At 42.0% G+C, this 18,818-nt stretch overlaps 1 long non-coding RNA gene and 1 pseudogene across 3 annotated transcripts; both read left to right on the forward strand.

The window, feature by feature from the left end:
- Positions 1–258: 258 nt before the first annotated feature.
- LOC115102902 (uncharacterized) lies at positions 259–5,537 on the forward strand. 3 transcript variants are annotated; one of them, XR_010460207.1, is made up of 10 exons: positions 259–877; positions 980–1,110; positions 1,216–1,298; positions 1,532–1,622; positions 1,875–1,975; positions 3,713–3,877; positions 3,971–4,069; positions 4,194–4,380; positions 4,588–4,837; positions 4,954–5,537. It is a non-coding gene; the product is annotated as an uncharacterized LOC115102902 (long non-coding RNA). The 3 variants fall into 3 exon arrangements; XR_010460208.1 differs by having other exon boundaries at positions 4,588–4,831; XR_003859509.2 differs by having other exon boundaries at positions 4,588–5,537.
- Positions 5,538–5,927: 390 nt separating this feature from the next.
- Positions 5,928–15,993, forward strand: LOC115102896 (zinc finger and SCAN domain-containing protein 2-like; annotated as a pseudogene).
- The last annotated feature ends 2,825 nt before the right edge of the window (positions 15,994–18,818 follow it).

The raw sequence follows: 18,818 nt of genomic DNA on the forward strand, positions 1-18,818 counted from the left end.
CTCCTCCGCTCTCTCCACTGGCCTCCAGTTGAAGCTCGCATCCGCTACAAGACTATGGTGCTTGCCTACGGAGCTGTGAGGGGAACGGCACCTCACTACCTCCAGGCTCTGATCAGGCCCTACACCCAAACAAGGGCACTGCGTTCATCCACCTCTGGCCTGCTTGCCTCCCTACCACTGAGGAAGTACAGTTCCCGCTCAGCCCAGTCAAAACTGTTCGCTGCTCTGGCCCCCCAATGGTGGAACAAACTCCCTCACGACGCCAGGACAGCGGAGTCAATCACCACCTTCCGGAGACACCTGAAACCCCACCTCTTTAAGGAATACCTAGGATAGGATAAAGTAATCCTTCTCACCCCCCCCCCCCCTTAAAAGATTTAGATGCACTATTGTAAAGTGGCTGTTCCACTGGATGTCATAAGGTGAATGCACCAATTTGTAAGTCGCTCTGGATAAGAGCGTCTGCTAAATGACTTAAATGTTAAAAAAATGTTAATGTTAAATGTGTGTGTGTGTGTGTTTATCTACATCTGCCACACTGTCATGGATACTGGATAACTGGCTATGTCTGAGGCCCAAACAGTGTGGTGAGTGTGTCTGTAGGCTGTATTTTCTTTGTTTCTATGACTGTCCTTTTGTTGCCTGTCAACCAGTAAGACTTTACTAAATTAAACCAGAGGAACGTACTGTCTGACTGTGCTTCTGTCTCTCAGGTGAGCTGATCCAGTGACTGCAAGATCTTTGTTTTGGACCTTCAGAATAGTCCTTGTGAGATGCTGGGGTGATCCTCCCTGAGTGCAGTCCGCTGATTGATTAGTCTAACAGCAGGAGGCAGTATGAGCTCTAACGGTACTAACCAGATGGATAGTGTGAAATTGTAAGTGTTAAGGGGGGGAACATCTGCCTTCAGGGTGACTTTGTGATCTCTCCATGTTATATACAGTATGACAGTAATTTCTGATGTTTATGTTGTCTTCAGGGGTCTGCAGGGGGAGTTTGATAGCAGATTGTGTGGAGCGGGAGCTGCAGGTGTAGGAAATGGGATTTGGGGATGGAAATCAGCAGGATTTTAGCTCACAAAACACACACACACCACTGCTCTGTGCTCAGGTAGTGGAGCTTTATTAATAATCTGAATTCCCTTTTCAAAAATACTATGATATGCGCATACCATTTTGTGATGTTGTATATCGTTTCTATATATTTTATATTCAGACAAGACCAAGGAGACGAAGCAGGAGCACATGGTAGGTGCTACGGCATCTGATGGCACCGTGAAGCTGTGGCACCCCTTCCAGGTGAGCTGAATGCAATTTGATTTAGGATTTAAGATTTGATTGGAGCAGTGTCAAAGCAGGAAGGAGTCCAGGCATTCCTCACTGTGTCTGAAGATCGGTCACTGAAGTCTTGGAGCATTGCTATGGCAATGGGTAACACATTTATCATCCTAAATTAATCGTCCAATTTCCAATCTTGATGTTTTTTTGCTTATTTTTTAAAATTAATTTCCCATCTTTACCATTTCCTCCAGAGAGTCCTTCCAACCAGAGGGGCACTGTTACTGCTCTGTGCTGCTCTGAGTGGCTATATGGAAACACAACACTTTAGTTGGCCACAAAAAGGTATCTCCATACAGTAACTTCCATTCAGGACCTTGTTTTGTTGGTGTGTTTATCACATTTTACATTTGAGTAATTTAGCAGACTCGCATATCCAGAGCAACTTACAGTAGTCAGAGCATACATTTTCATACTGGTCCCCCATTGGAATCAAACCCACAACCCTGAGCATTGCAAGCACCATGCTCTACCAACTGAGCCACATTGTGGTGAATAAAACAAAGTTGGTTTATCTGTGATTTGCTTGTCTCTCAGGTGTCTGACAGTAGTGTAAAAGTGATCGGCTCCATGCCTGATGATTAGGTATCTGTGGTCCGCAGGAGGTTGGAGTGGAATCTTTAGCACAATGCTGCAAGGTCAGCTCTTGATATTGGCACAATTTGGCATTTGTAAGAAATTGATTACATTTGCTGGTTGAAAATGTGGAAATGTTCAGTAGTATATACAGTGTACTCAGACCACTTTACATGTTCTACATTTTGTTACGTTACAGCCTTATTTAAAAAAAAAAATCCTCATCAATACCCCATAATGAAGAAACGAAAACAGTTTTTTAGAAATGTAGGAAAATGTATTTAAAATAAAAAACACAAATACTTTATTTACATAAGTGTTCAGACCTTTTGCTATGAGACTCGAAATTTAGCTCAGGTGTATCCTGTTTCCATTGATCATCCTTGACATGTTTATACAACTTGATTGGAGTCAACCTGTGGTAAATTCAATTGATTGGACATGATTTGGATTGGCACGCACCTGTCTATATAAAGTCCTACAGTTGACAGTATATGTCAGAGAAAAAAACAAGACATGAGGTCGAAGGAATTGTCCGTAGAGCTCCGAGACAAGATTGTGTTGAGACACAGATCTGGGGAAGAGCACCAAAAAATGCCTGCAGCATTGAAGGTCCCCAAGAACACAGTGGCCTCCATCATTATTAAATGGAAGACATTTGGAACCACCAAGACTCTTCCTAGAGCTGGCTGTCCAGCCAAACTGAGCAATCAGGGGAGAAGGGCCTTGGTCAGGGAGGTTACCAAGAACACGATGGTCACTCTGACAGAGCTTCAGAGTTCCTGTGTGGAGATGAGAGAACCTTCCAGAAGGACAGCCATCACTGCAGCACTCCACCAATCAGGCCTTTATGGTAGAGTGGCCAGACTGAAGCCACTCCTCAGTAAAAGGCACATGACAACCCGCTTGGAGTTTGCCAAAAGGCACTTAAAGACTCTCAGAATCAAGATTCTCTAGTCTGATGAAACCAAGATGGAACTCTGTGGTCTGAATGCCAAGCGTCACGTCTGGAGGACACCTAGCACCATCCCTACGGTGAAACATGGTGGTGGCAGCATCATGCTGTGGGGATGTTTTTCAGTGGCAGGGACTGGCAGTCTAGACAGGATCGGAGCAAAGTACAGAAATGGATCCTTGATGAAAATCTGCACCAGAGCACTCAGGACCTCAGACTGGGGCAACAATTCACCTTGCAACAGGACAATGACACTAAGCACACAGACAACACAAAGCAGGATTGGCTTTGAGACAAGTCTCTGAATGTCCTTGAGGGGCCCAGCCAGAGTTCGGACTTGAACACTATTGAACAGAGACCTGAAAATACCTGTGCAACGACGCTCCCCATCCAACCTGACAGAGCTTGAAAGGATCTGCAGAGAAGAATGGGAGAAACTCCCCAAATACAGGTGTGCAAGCTTGTAGTGTCATACCTAAGACAACTTGAGGCTGTAATTGCTTCAACAATATACTGAGTAAAGGGTCTGAATACTTATGTAAATGTCATTTTTCTGTTTTTTTAAATTGAAGAGGAAAAAAACAATTTATTCAATAAGGCTGTATTTTATTTTTTACCAGGCAAGTCAGTTTTTACCTTGTCAGCTCTGGGATTCGCTCCAGCAACCTTTCGGTTACTGGCCCAACGCTCTAACCACTAGGCTACCTAACGTAACAAAATGTGGCAAAAGTCGAAGGGTCTGAAGACTTTCCGAATACGCCGTACGGTAGATGGCATTTTAGTCATAATGTGTTCTAGTACTCCTGCAATGCCTGCTGGTAAACTGTCATCCTTTTGCCCCTAGTCTGTTGGCGTCCACATACTCAGTGCCCTCCCCAGTGACGCACCTGTACTACTGCCCTATCCTGCTGGGAACCCGTGAGGGTGGAAATATCATCAGTGTCCTCATTGACCCTGATGCTGATAGAGAAATGATCAAGTAAAGCACATGATCAAGCACAATGATCAAGTAAAGACACACACACACACACACATTATGTGGTGAACCAGATCCAGACTGATAAATACTGACTTAAAATGTACATAACTGATTCAATTGCAGTTGGAAGGATGACATGTGAATTCTTGGAATGTGGCCAACGATGAAAAAAGAACTTGGTTGGTAGATGAGAGGAAAGGACAGGTTGTGCTTGGCGTCTTGGTGAGTTTACCACCATCACCGACACATTCATCATTTTCAATGATCTCACTGCTGCTGTTTGGATTATTGTTTTGATAGAAGTTATATTGGTGGATGATAATATGGTCCTATCTGCCTTCTTTAGTATTTCATGTTTACAGGGCTCTCAAGTGGCGCAGCGATCTAAGGCACTGCATCTTAGTGCAAGAGGTGTCCATACAGACCTTGGTTTGAATCCAGGCTGTATCACATCCGGCTGTGATTTGGAGTCCCATAGGGCGGCGCTCAATTGGCCCAGCGTCTTCCGGGTTTGGCCTGGGCAGGCCGTCAATGTAAATAAGAATTTGTTCTTAACTGACTTGCCTAGTTAAATAAAGGTTACATTTAAAAAATGTGGTGACATTGAGCTAGAAATGGACCCAGTGCAGTGACTGTGGAGAGAGGTACAGTAGCTGCACTGCAGTACAATGACACTCACATAACAAGTTGTTATATGAATAATTGATTAACTGGACTGTTATTCTGTGTCCTGTCTCTAGAGTTAGCGGTGTGGGAGATTCCAAGGGGAAAATGTGGTTCGACCAGCCACCAAATGTCAACTCCTAGAGCAGCAGGAAACCTGTAAGATGTCTCCCTTTTGAAACTGGTGTCTTTTTTCCAACGGTGATGGTTTTGATGGATATTCTCTAGGCACACAGTGATAGGATCAGTGTCCTGCGACTCACGGTCATCTCAGTGTCCCATGACAGAACTGTCAAAATGTGGGACAAACACCAAGAACGGGTGCATGTAATTCTAATTCTTCAGTTTCCACACATTTAAATAATTTGATCAATAATGGATGAGTAGTCACCGCAATGCACTGTTTGTGTATGTATTTATGCTTACACGCTATCTCTCTACAGGTGGGTGTGTTTGCGTGTGTGGGTCCTGTTCTAGTCTTGAAGGTCAACCCGCACTGCGCCAGTGAACTGGTGTGTGGCGATGAACTGAGCCAGCTCTACTTCCTCTCCTGGTGGGAATAACCGGCTCAGTGTACACAGACATTGTATACACATCCATGCAATCATAATTAACGTACTCTCCCACAGATACAGTATATTAGTACTACTGTACGTTCATGTATATTCTCACATGCAGCTCAGTCAACACCACTCAATATCTTCTGCACACTATCTGATATGGATACACTTTATATATAAGACCTCTACTTATGTAGCCTTGTCAGTGGATATAGAAGGACTGGCTCATTGTAATGGCTGGATGGAATAAATGGAATGGTATCAAACATATGGAAACCACATGTTTGACTCAGTTTCATGTATTGCATTCCAGCCATTACAATGAGCCCGTCCTCCTATAGCTCCTCCCACCAGCCTCCACTGGCCTATGTGCCTTAAAAACCCTAAGCGAAGAACCTCAATGTAAATCAGGTATAATGCATGTAGCCTAGTATGCAAGTTACTATAAATATATATATATATATATATATATATATATATATAATGAAATGACATTTTTTTTAAAGTTTATATGAAACTAGTTTATAGTCTTTGTTCCCCATGTCAAACAAGTGATATATCATTTAATAAATACTATACCACATTTTCAGAATGGTTTATTAGGTTGTGTTGATGAGAATGGAGATGACAATATTAATGACAACATTTGGTCATATATAAACCATGAGTTTTTAAGAATGCTTTAATTTACGTTTTACTAAAGTGCTTCAGGCCTTTTATGCATTCATAACCATGTGAGCCAGAATACGTTAAAAAACGTGACTACATACTATTTCTACCAATCTTGAAGGGCTGTTGCATTCTGTCTCTACGGTAATAAATAATTGCGTCACGAGTTGAACGGAAGTGAGACTGCAGTTGCGCACGCATCTCCCACTTGAAAATTGTTGCCATTTATCAATATCTACGGATTGTTTCTTGCACATTAGTTGGGAGATTGTAGACTTTTTACTTCACACAGAGAATACAAATCTGACAAGATGGCCAGCTGCAATTTTCAGGCGCAGTTGGTATCCATTATGGAGATATTAGCTAAAGCAGCTGTAGCAGAAATAAACAAACGGGTTGATGATAGCTGTGCAGTTATACGTTTGGAAGTGACCCAAAGCCAGCGAGATATTGATGGACTGAAAAGGAAGTGTCAAATGATGGAGGGCGAGCTGAAGAAGACAAGAGTCAGGAGAAAAGGTAATGTGTTATTCATGTAAATTGATTGCATATGCAAAACCCAAATGTGTAACTAGCCCTAATATTTGACAGAATTGAAGTTTTTTTTTACCCCATGGCATCAGAGAGATCTTCATATCCAGTCAAGATTGTTTTGAACAAGCAGAGGAATAGCTCACAGTGGACCGACGAAGAGATTGCTGTTGAAGAGGACTCTCAACCCCAGGTGTGATACATCACCTTTCACAATTAGACCTGGCTTCTCGGATCAGTTATGTTCAAATCAAATTGTATTCGTCATGCTTTGTAAATAGGCGTGGACGAACACAGAAATGAAAGAAAATATAGAAATAATATATTTCTTTTTGACATGTAATAATAGATACACAATGAGTAACAATGTAAAATCATAGTAACAATGAATCAAATGTTATTAGTCACATGCGCCAAATACAACAGGTGTAGTTGACCTTACAGTGAAAGGCTTACTTAGGACCCCCTAACCAACCGTGCAGTTTAAAAAAAAAATACAGATAAAAGTAACAAGTAATTAAAGAGCAGCAGTAAGGATAACATGAAGAATGAGTGAACAAGAAGACTTTTAGTGTCAAGTCACCAGGTACATTTGGCCAATCATGAATGAGACATTTGCATTCATATTCCATTTTTCTGCAAGAATATCGTCAAATCTGTATACCTGGACTTTGATTTAACTTTCCAAGTATTAGTAGCTATATTATAAGTTCAATATTTGCAAAACAACCAGTTTTCATAACTCTGAATATTCTTATATGTTGTGTCCAAAAGGAAAAGGCATGCTGTCGCAAAAGGTTAGCCCCTACAGTGGGGAGAACAAGTATTTGATACACTGCCGATTTCGCAGGTTTTCCTACTTACAAAGCATGTAGAGGTCTGTAATTTGTATCATAGGTACACTTCAACTGTGAGGGATGGAATCTAAAACAAAAATCCAGAAAATCACATTGTATGATTTTTAAGTCATTAATTTGCATTTTATTGCATGACATAAGTATTTGATACATCAGAAAAGCAGAACTTAATATTTGGTACAGAAACCTTTGTTTGCAATTACAGAAATAATATGTTTCTTGTAGTTCTTGACCACTCCTTAGTGGCTCCGTAAGATTGGTGCTTATTTGACAAAGATACAGTTCTTCAAGTGATGGCAGCCCGCGTCTTCGGTGTGCCATGAAGGTATCGCTCTCTGACCAAATATGGTGTCCTATCGGATATACTACACCCCTAATGAAATAGTGAAGTCTTGTTACCTTCAGGATCTCTGAAGAATACATACAAATGTGATTTGTCAAATAAGCACCAATCGGGTTCAAACAAAGCTAGCTAGAAAGCCAATGAGCTGAGCTTTACGGGAGTATCCGGAAAACCCAGTCTTGGGGAGAACAAGTATTTGATACACTGCCGATTTAGCATGTTTTCCTATTTACAAAGCATGTAGAGGTCTGTAATTTTTATCATAGGTACACTTCAACTGTGAGAGATGGAATCTAAAACAAAAATCCAGAAAATCACATTGTATGATTTTTAAGTAATTAATTTGCATTTTATTGCATGACATAAGTATTTGATCACCTACAAACCAGTAAGAATTCCGGCTCTCACAGACCTGTTAGTTTTTCTTTAAGAAGCCCTCCTGTTCATGCAAATAGTCTAGGTAGCCATTTGACTAGATGTTTAGGAGTATTATGGCTTGGGGGTTTAATCTGAAGCCTCTTGGACCTAGACTTGGTGCTCCGGTACCGCTTGCCGTGTGGTAGCAGAGAGAACACTCTATGACTAGGGTGGCTGGAGTCTTAGACCATTTTTAGGGCCTTCCTCTGACACCGCCTGGTATAGAGGTCCTGGATGGCAGGAAGCTCGGCCCCAGTAATTTACTGGGCCGTATGCGCTACCCTCTGTAGCCCGTTGCCAAGCCATTTCTATACCAAGTGGTGATGCAGCCAGTCAAGGTGCTCTTGTTTTTTTTAAAGGATTTGATGGGAAAGAGGTGTTGTCGTGCCTTCACAACTGTTGGTGTGTTTGGATCATGATAGATCGTTAGTGATGTGGGCACCGCAGAACTTGAAGCTCTTGATCTGCTCCACTTCAGCCCCATCGATCTGAGTAGGGGAGTGCTCAGCCCTCTATTTCCTGTAGTCCACAATCAGCTCCTTTGTCTTGCTGACCTTGAGGGATAGATTGTTATCCTAGCACCACACTGCCAGGTTTCTGACCTCGTCCCTATAGGCTCTCGTCATAGTGATCAGTACAGGGGTACGGGGGGGGGGACTAAGCTCGCACCCCTGAGGGGCCCCATTGTTGAGGGTCAGCGTGGCGGATGTGGTGTTGCCTACCTTCACCACTTGGGGCGTCCGTCAGGAAGTCCAGGATCCAGTTGCAAAGGGAAAAAGGGATACGAGGTGTTCAGTCCCAGGGTTCTTAGCTTACTGATGAGCTTGGAGTGCACTATGATGTAATTGAACAGCATTCTCGCATAGGTTTCCTTTTGTCCGAGTGGAAAACGCAGTGTGGAGTACAATAGAGATTGCATCATCTAGGGATCTGTTGGGGCGGTATGCTAATTGGAGTCGGCCCAGGGTGTCTTAGATGGTGTTGATGTGACCCATGACCAGCCTTTCAAAGCATTTCATGGCTACATATGTGAGTGCTACAGGGCGATAGTCATTTAGACAGGTTACCTTGGCGTTCTTGGGCACAGGGACTATGGTTATTGGAATATCAGGAGAATTTACCGCTTTTGGGTGATTCATGAGTATGAAAAGTGTTAGATATGGTGTGTCCAGAGTAATAATCTCAGTCCCATGTTACAGCCTACAGATGTGGAGCAGAGAGCAGAGACTGAACCCATACTGATCAAAGATGAAGAGACCGCAGAGGATGTGTGGAAGACTGACCCTCAGGAAGAGCTCAGGATCACTGGAGAGGGTGGGTGCAACCATAAGGGGTACTGCTCTGTCTGTCGATGGACGACTGTGGTTGTATGCACATTCCAAAATGCTACATTGGTGTTGAGTGTTTTATGTACACACATAGTCGGTTCTAAAACAGTCATGTTTTGCAATTGCACTCAGCCTTTATGGAAAATGGACTATATGGATAGGGCCAAATGTAAATGTTTCAAACAGAATAACTATTAAAAAAAAGCATGCATGACCATGGTAGCAATTGAAAGAGAACACTTTGGAGATCATGGGGAAATGATCAGACCAAAGTTGAGGACACAACAGTTCACCTGACTCAAGACTGAATCCGAAGATTACTCTGTTGACATTTTACATTTACTGTACTTTTCACAGCATTTGTCAATAACGAAATCTGAAAATACTCTGGATACATTCAGTAACAAAAGGTACAAGATAAGACAAAATAATTACAAGGGTTTGAGTGAGAGGTCTTAAATGACCACACCTCTCCAAACTGTGCATAGTTCCTAAGTAATTTCAATGCACTTTAATGACTCAAGGAAAGAGCCTTCAACTATAAGGTGCTTTTTTGAGGTTTACTGGCTTTGCCATCGAGGAACTGAAGCATGCACACTTGTAGTTTTGTTTATAAATCGCAATCTGGGTCAGGTGACATAATTTGAAAGCTTATTCTATTGCCAAAATGTCTAGCTAAGTTATAAAATACGATCTTAATTTTAGGCTTTCAAAAGGCACTTCAGACAAACCGATTGTAATTTTGGTGTGCATAGAATGGAGTCATGAGTGCATTCAAGTGTGTGTTCCGTGGCTAATGTTCTTCACAATACAACAAACAGGCTAATTTACTTTTTACTTCATTGTAGAATCATAGTGAAGACATCAAAACTATGAAATAACACATGGAATTCTATAGTAACCAGAAAAGTGTTAAACAAATCAAAATATATTTTATATATTTTATATTTTATATTTCAGATTCTTCAAAGTAGCAACTCTTTGCCTTGATGAAAGCTTTGCACACTCTTGGCATTCTCTCAACCACCTTCATGATGTAGTCACCTGGAATGCTTTTCCAACAGTCTTGAAGGAATTCCCACAAATGCTGAGCACTTGTTGGCTGCTTTTCCTTCACTCTGCGATCCAACTCATCCCAAACCAACTCAATTGGGTTGAGGTCAGGTGATTGTGGAGGCCAGGTCATCTGACGCAGCACTCCATCCCTCTTCTTCTTGGTCAAATAGCCCTTACAGGTGTGTTTTGGGTCATTATCCAATTAAAAAACAAATGACAGTCCCGCTAAGGGCAAACCAAATGGGATAGCATCTCGCTGCAGATTGCTGTAGTAGCCATGCTGGTTAAGTGCTCCTTGAATTCTAAATAGATTGCTGACAGTGTCACCAGAAAAGCACCATTACACCACCTCCTCCATGCTTCATGGTGGTAACCACACATACAGAGATCATCCGTTCACCTACTCTGCGTCTCACAAAGACATGGCGGTTGGAACCAAAAATCTACATTTTGGACTTGTCAGACCAAAGGACAGATTTCCACCGGTCTAATGTCCATTGCTAGTGTTTCTTGGCTCAAGCAAGTCTCTTCTTCTTATTGGTGTCCTTTAGTAGTGCTTTCTTTGCAGAAATTTGACCATGAAGTCCTTATTCACACAGTCTCCTCTGAACAGTTGATGTGTATGTTACTTGAACTCTGAAGCATTTATTTGGGCTGGAATCTGAGGTGCAGTTAATTGCCCATTTCTGAGGCAGGTAATAAATTAACTTATCCTCTGCAGCAGAGGTAACTCTGGGTCTTCCTTTCTTGTGGCAGTCCTCATGAGAGCCTTAGTTTCATCACGGCACTTGATGGTTTCTGCACTTGAAGAAACTTTCAGTTCTTAGTTTTCCGCATTGACTGACCTTCATGTCTTAAAGTAATGATGGACTGTCGTATCTCTTTGCTTATTTGAGCCGTTCTTGTCATAATATGGTCTTGGTCTTTTACCAAATAGGGCTATCTTCTGTATACCACCCCCACCTTGTCACAACACAACTGATTGGCTCAAACACATTATATTCCACAAATTAGCTTTTAACAAGGCACACCTGTTAATTGAAATGCATTCCTGGTGACTACCTCGAAGCTGGTTGAGAGAATGCCAAGAGTGTGCAAAGCTGTCATCAAGGCAAAGATTGGCTACTTTAAAGAATCTCAAATATAAAATATTCTACAATGTAGAAAATAGTTAAAACATTTTTTAAAAACTTGAATGAGTAGGTGTGTCCAAACTTTTGACATGCACACAGTGCCTTCGGAAAGTATTGAGACCCCTTGACCGTCCCAGCTCTGCGGATTTTTCATTAGCTCACTTGTTTTGCTATTGCACACATGTAGCTTGTTTTTGGTAGCAGGTTCAGGAATGGCTGAAAAATTGCAATATTTACCTGGGGCTAACTCTGCAAATAGCACTGCTAGGTGATTTGAAAAGTCGTAGTTAATTGAAAAATAATATAATTCTCATGGCAAAAATATATATTTTAATTTACAATCTGTAGAAACTATGAGAACAAAGGTTCAGAACTGTTGTGAAACATCACAGCACAGTTGAAAGATATATGGCAATTAGAAGTCAAAAATGATCTTCAGAAATAGATGGGAGGGGTTGAGGGTAGCTGAAGGATGGGACTAAAAACAAACAAACATTTCACATTAGGTCATCTTTGTATGTAGAAGCCTAAGTATTGTACATTAGTTTACTCCAATTAGGCCCAGCGCTTCAAGCCAAGCCTCCTCCTCCACTCTCTCTCGCGCTCTTCCTACCTGCATAATTTCAATCGCACCTCATGCCCTACACTTGTCTGTCCATTGCCCACTCCATAGCAAGTGACTCTAGCTGCTCTGATTGGTGAAGTAATTTAATGTTGAGCTAATGTAAAAGATGTAGATTTCAGATGTTTTACAAAAGAACGATATAAACCGGTACTTTTTGGGAGTTTGAACCGGTTCAGAACTTTTATTTTGCAGGTTGCAATAGTGAAACGGAACGAAAAAAAGTGGTTCCGTTCAGAACGAAAAGATTGGAAAATCATTTCGGTTCCAACCCCTGGTCAAAAACCGTACCTCACTGTGAAGTGGAGAATCTGAACTCTGACGTCATGTATAGCATGTTACTTTATAGCCACTGCATTCCAATTTAGTTGCTTATCAATTACAAAATCTACCATTTTCAACCCATATAGGGTTGGTGGAAAGGGCTACAGGTCTTCTGTAATGTTTCTTTTATGTTTATCCCAAATCTTTAGATTCTGGTTCCAAGCCTGGGAAACCACCATCCTTTGAGCAACGGCGCTGTGATGAGGACTTCATCACACAACCCAACATATCTCCCGAAGACTCAGTGGAACATTACCCAAATTCTGATGGTCCAGAGGAACCAGGCACATCCCGGCTCACGTCTACAGAGGTGTTTAGCACAGAGCAGCACCGGCCAGCCGAGGACGAGGACTCACTAGAGCTAGTGATGGTGAAGGATGAGAAAAAGGAGGAGCTGGATCAGACCACGGCCCTAGCAGGACTTGACCAGTTTGTCATGGATGAGACTGATGGGCAGCTGTGGACCTCTGTGGATCCAGGCAGACACACTGATGGCCACCCAGATTTCTCATTTCATGCCACAGAGGAGTACTCTCAGAATATATCAATGTTCCCATCTCAAAGTGTGCTGCCATCTGTTCCTACTATGACAGATGATGTATGGCCATTGCTTCCCTCTTCTATAGGGAAACCACATGCTGACATGCTCAGTGCAGCAGCACACATGAAAAGACATGTCAGGACATTGGCTGATGAGACTAGACAACAGATGCCAGAAGGACAGAGCAGTGAGACACTGAACTCTAATAATGATGGAAATAGTTTAACTCTACAGCCAAGGCAGCATCAGCACAGGGCTTCAGAAGCAACAGTGAGAATGAGTGAGTGCATGACAGGGTCAAACATGGCCACCACCTCCACCTTCTCTGGATACAGCCTGAGTCGCAGTAGTTTTAACATGGTGAAGAGAATGAGGACTCAGTGGAGGTCGGGCGGCACCACTGAGAGGCGTTTCAGCTGCACCTTCTGTGGGAAGAGCTTCCAGCGTTTCAGCCAGCTCAAAGTACACCTCCGGAGTCACACCGGAGAGAAACCGTACACCTGCGAACAGTGTGGCAGGAGTTTCACCAAGCAGTGCAACCTGATCAGACATGCTGTGGTCCACAGCGGGGAGAAGCCCTACGAGTGCACACAGTGTGGGAAATGCTTCACCCAGCGCTCCAGTATGAAGTCACATCAGAGAACTCACATAGGAGAGAGTCCAGTGTCTCAACATGTGGTACCTGCATACCCTGGGGATCCACACACAAGTTTAATGTTGTCTCAGACGAAATGGAGCAAATAAAACATAATTGTATAGTTTTTTTGGTAACATTTTCTATGTGGGAAGAAGTTAAGAGACATTTCTACACGCTTTTCCTCCAAACTGATTTGTGAACCGGTTTTCATGTTTGACTGCTCGTCACATTCATTTGAACAAACAATTGATTTACTACTGGTAACATCAATCATAAAAAAAACATTCCATATAACATGTTTATGATACATTTGAATGTATTTAAAGACGGTCAATCTGCGCTTTTAGATAAAGAACATACTGTATATAGGAGCCATTTTCGTATGTGTTGACTTGTTAGTGTTTGTCTATCCGGGATGTAATTTCTTGCCACATGGGGCAGTCTCATATCAAGTCAGGTTAATACCTTAACTGATTTCCTAAGTTATAGTTTGAAGTTACTTTGCTGCCTTAAAATCTTACATTATATCAACTCAGCTAGGCAATCAAATATGTTTCAGTGTAATAGCTTACGTCTTACATGTACAGTACCAGTCAATATTTTGGACACCTGCTCATTTCAAGGGTTTTTATTTACTTTTACTACATTGTAGAATAATAGTCATCAACACTATGAAATAACTCATATGAAATAATGTAGTAACCAAAGAAAAGTGTTGAATCCAAATATATTTTGCCTTGATGACAGCTTTGCACATGCTTGGCATTCTCTCAACCAGCTTCACCTGGAATGCTTTTCCAACAGTCTTGAAGGAGTTCCCACATGCAGAGCACTTGTTGGCTGCTTTTCCTCCACTCTGCGGTCCAACTCATCACTAACCATCTCAATTTGATTGAGGTCGGGTGATTGTGGAGGTCAGGTCATCTGATGCAGCACGCCATCACTCTCCTTCTGGGTAAAATAGCCCTTACACAGCCTGGAGGTGTGTTTTGGGTCAATGTCCTGTTGAAAAACAAATGATAGTCCCACTAAGCGCAAACCAGATGGGATGGCGTATCACTGCAGAATGTTGTGGTAGCCATGCTGGTTAAGTGTTCCTTGAATTCTAAATAAATCACAGTGTCATCAGCAAAGCACCATCTCACCTCCTCCTCCATGCTTCACGGTGGGAACCATACGTGGAGATCATCTGTTCACCTACTCTGCCTCTCACAAAGACACGGAGGTTGGAACAAAAATTAAAAATTTGGACTCATCAGACCAAAATACAGATTTCCACCGGTCTAATGTCCATTGCTCGTGTTTCTTGGCCCAAGCAAGACTTCTTATTGGTGTCCTTTAGTAGTGATTTCTTTGCAGCAATTCAACCATGAAGGCCTGACTCACGCAGTCTCTGAACAGTTGATGTTGAGATGTGTCTGTTACTTGAACTCTGTGAAGCATTTATTTGGGCTGCAATTTCTGAGGCTGGTAACTCTAATGAACTTATCCTCTACATCAGAGGTAACTCTGGGTCTTCCTTTCCTGTAGCGGCGCTCATGAGAGCTAGTTTGATCATAGCGCTTGATGGATTTTGCAACTGCACTTGATGAAACTTTCAAAGTTCTTAATTTTCCGTATTGACTGACCTTCGTGTCTTTAAAGTAATGATGGACTGTCATTTCTCTGCTTATTTGAGCAAAGAGAAATAGACTTGGTCTTTTACCAAATAGGGCTATCTTCTGTATACCACCCATATATTGTCACAACACAATTGATTGGCTCAAACGCATTAAGGAAAGAAATTCCACAAATTAACTTTAACAAGGCACACCTGTTAATTGAAAAGTGTTTCAGGTGACTATTTCAAGAAGCTGGTTGAGAGAATGTGCAAAGCTGTGATCTTAGCAAAGGGTGGCTACTTTGAAGAATCTAAAATGTATATTTTGATTCAACACTTTTCTTTGGTTGCTACATGATTCCATGTCTTCACTATTATTCTACAATGTAAACAATATTTTTGAAAACCTTGCACTTTTGACTGGTACTGTATGTTCATACAACTTTACATTTGACATTTGGGCAACTACACTTTTCCTGTGTAATTTGTCTAAACTGACACCACTGGAACTGTGTAAAACTGGCTGAATCAAAGATCATTAGCTACTGTAGATAAGAAGTGGATTGATATGATTAGTAGTTTGAATAATGTACTGGTTCATTGATTTGCCAATAAACAGAGGCAGAGATAATAGGGGAGATATACAGAATTATACAAACAACGGGTCCAATCCTGGATGCTGATGGGTTAAAACTGCATTCCAGCTGGTGTCTATTTAGGTGATAATGACCAAGAAGCCCGGTGTTTGAAATCGTGCCAATATATCGTCCAAACACCGGCTTCTCTGGCATCACTTTAATACAACGGGTTAGCAACATATTCAAATAATGATTGACATTTTCATTAAATGTTATTTTGATTAATGTATTCATACTATTTCATCCCTCCGCAAGATATAGTCCCGACACAAATCTAGGGATGCTACTCAAGCAAGTTCTATTGGTTTGGTTACCAGAGACTCGACCCAGTTGTTCAGTCTTTTTGTTCTGTGTCTATTGCCATACTGGCTGGGAACATTGTTATCCCTTGCTTGTCATCTATTGATAGTTCTTTGAATATATCCTTAAAAAGGATATTGATTCATGATTTTGACTGGGTTGCGCAGTTAGATGGAACAGAGTAAATGTGTATTTTAACGTCATAGATTTAGCCGGGGGTAATTTGTGGAATAGACACTGGCTGGAATGCGGTTTTAACCAATCGGCATTCAGGATTAGACACACCCATTGTATAATCCACAAATTACCACCCACTACGGCTATGAGTTTGAAATACCTATTTACTGTTCCTACTCACTGCAATCCACCGTCTCATCTGCCCAACCGAGCAATTTATAAACTTGATCCTCACTGTAAAAAAAACATTTTTCTCCCCTTTCTTTTAGACTAGCATTTGGTTTTCAATGGCGGAGATTTGTATAAACCTGGCTGTCCATCTCTCTGGCCTTTGCAACATTGTTTTAATTAACGTGTCAGGACGAGATATGGCGCTTTCAAGACAACTGGGTCAAATCATGACTTCGGTGATCTTTATGTCAGAAAGTCAGAGCTCTAGGAAGACGCCTATAATTCCGAGTTGGATGACTGTTCAACAAGGAAAAAAATCCCAGTTGAAGCTCGTTTTTTCCCCAGATGTTCTGAACATGGCGATAGGTTTCTCAGACAATCTGCATCATTTAAGGATTATATACAAAGAAATGTCAATAGAAAAACCGGTCAAACGAAATGCATCTAGTTTGCCGTCTTTTCAGCTTCAGTTTAAGTGATTGTGTTAGCTGTGTAGTTAGCTAGCTCCTCTGAGCAGTGTCCCAATGAGAGAGCGCATTTTCAATGCCAGGCGAAATTGCGCATCATTAGCCCATTACCTGCATCCATAGACATTAAAAACGGATGTATCATGTATCCATATAAATGTATGGTAAGTGATTCAGGCCTACGAAAGTATTCACCCCCCTTGGCATTTTTACTATTTTGTTGCCTTACAACCTGGAATTAAAATAGATTTTGTGGGGGGGTTTGTATAATTTCATTTACAAAACATGCCTACCACTTTGAAAATGCAAAATATTTGTTATTGTGAAACAAACAAGAAATACATTTAAAAAAACAGAACTATTCACCCCCCAAAGTCAATACTTTGTCGAGCCACCCTTTGCAGCAATTACAGCTACAAGTCTCTTGGGGTATGTCTCTATAAATTTGGCACATCTAGCCACTGAGATTTTTGCCCAGTTTTATGGCAAAACTGGTCCAGCTCCTTCAAGTTGGATGGGTTCTGCTGGTGTACAGCAATCTTTAAATCATACCCTAGATTCTCAATTGGATTGAGGTCTGGGCTTTGACTAAGCCATTCCAAGACATTTTAATGTTTCCCCTTAAACCACACAAGTGTTTCTTTAGCAGAATGCTTAGTGTCATTGGAAGGTGAACCTCCGTCCCAGTCTCAAATCTCTGGAAGACTGTAACAGGTTTCCCTCAAGAATTTCCCTGTATTTAGCACCATCCATCATTCCTTCAATTCTGACCAGTTTCCCGGTCCCTGCCGATGAAAAACATCACCCCTTCACGATGCTGCCACCACCATGCTTCACTGTGTGGATGGTGTTCTTTGGGTGATGAGAGGTGTTGGGTTTGTGCCAGACATAGTATTTCCTTGATGGCCAAAAAGCTCAATTTTAGTATCATCTGACCAGAGTACCTTCTTCCATATGTTTAGGGAGTCTCCCACATGCCTTTTGGAGAACACCAAACATGTTTGCTTGTTTTTTTCTGCCCTATCTTCCGTAAACCCCAGCTCTGTGGAGTGTACAGCATAAAGTGGTCCTATGGACAGATACTCCAATCTCTGCTGTGGAACTTTGCAGTTCCTTCAGGATTATCTTCGGTCTCTTTGTTGACTCTCTGATTAACAATGGGTTAACAGCCTTGTTCAGGGACAGAACAACATATTTTTACCTTGTCAGCTCGGGGATTCGATCTTGCAACCTTTCGGATACTAGTTCAACGCTCTAACCGCTAGGCTACCTGCCGCCCCAGCATTGAATGTCCCTAAGAACACAGTGGCCTCCATCATTCTTAAATGGAAGAAGTTTGGAACCACAAAGACTATTCCTAGAGCTGGCCGCCCGGCCAAACTGAGCAATTGGCGGAGAATGGCCTTGGTCAGGGAGGTGACCAAGAACCCGATGGTCACTCTGGCAGAGCTCTAGAGTTTCTCTGGGGAGATGGGAGAACTTTCCATAAGGATAACCATCTCTGCAGCACTCCACCAATCAGGCCTTTATGGTAGAGTGGCCAGACGGAAGCCACTCCTCAGTAAAAGGCACATGACAGACCGCTTCGAGTTTTCCTGGCACCATCCCTTTGGTGAAGAATGGTGGTGACAGCATCATGCTGTGGGAATGTTTTTCAGCAGCAGAGACTGGGAGACTGGTCAGGATCAAGGGAAAAATGAAAGGCGCAAAGTACAGAGAGATCCTTGATGAAAACCTGCTCAGGACCTCAGACTGCGTCTAAGATTCACCTTCCAACAGGACAATGACCATAAGCACACAGCCAAGACAATGTACGAGTGACTTCGGGATAAGTTTCTGAATGTCCTTGAGTGGCCCAGCCAGAGCCAGGACTTGAATCGCTGCCAAATGTGCTTCAACAATGTACTGAACAAACAAAGGGTTTGAATACTTATGTA

Source organism: Oncorhynchus nerka, linkage group LG20 (genome assembly GCF_034236695.1).
Source record: "Oncorhynchus nerka isolate Pitt River linkage group LG20, Oner_Uvic_2.0, whole genome shotgun sequence".
Taxonomy (NCBI): domain Eukaryota; kingdom Metazoa; phylum Chordata; class Actinopteri; order Salmoniformes; family Salmonidae; genus Oncorhynchus; species Oncorhynchus nerka.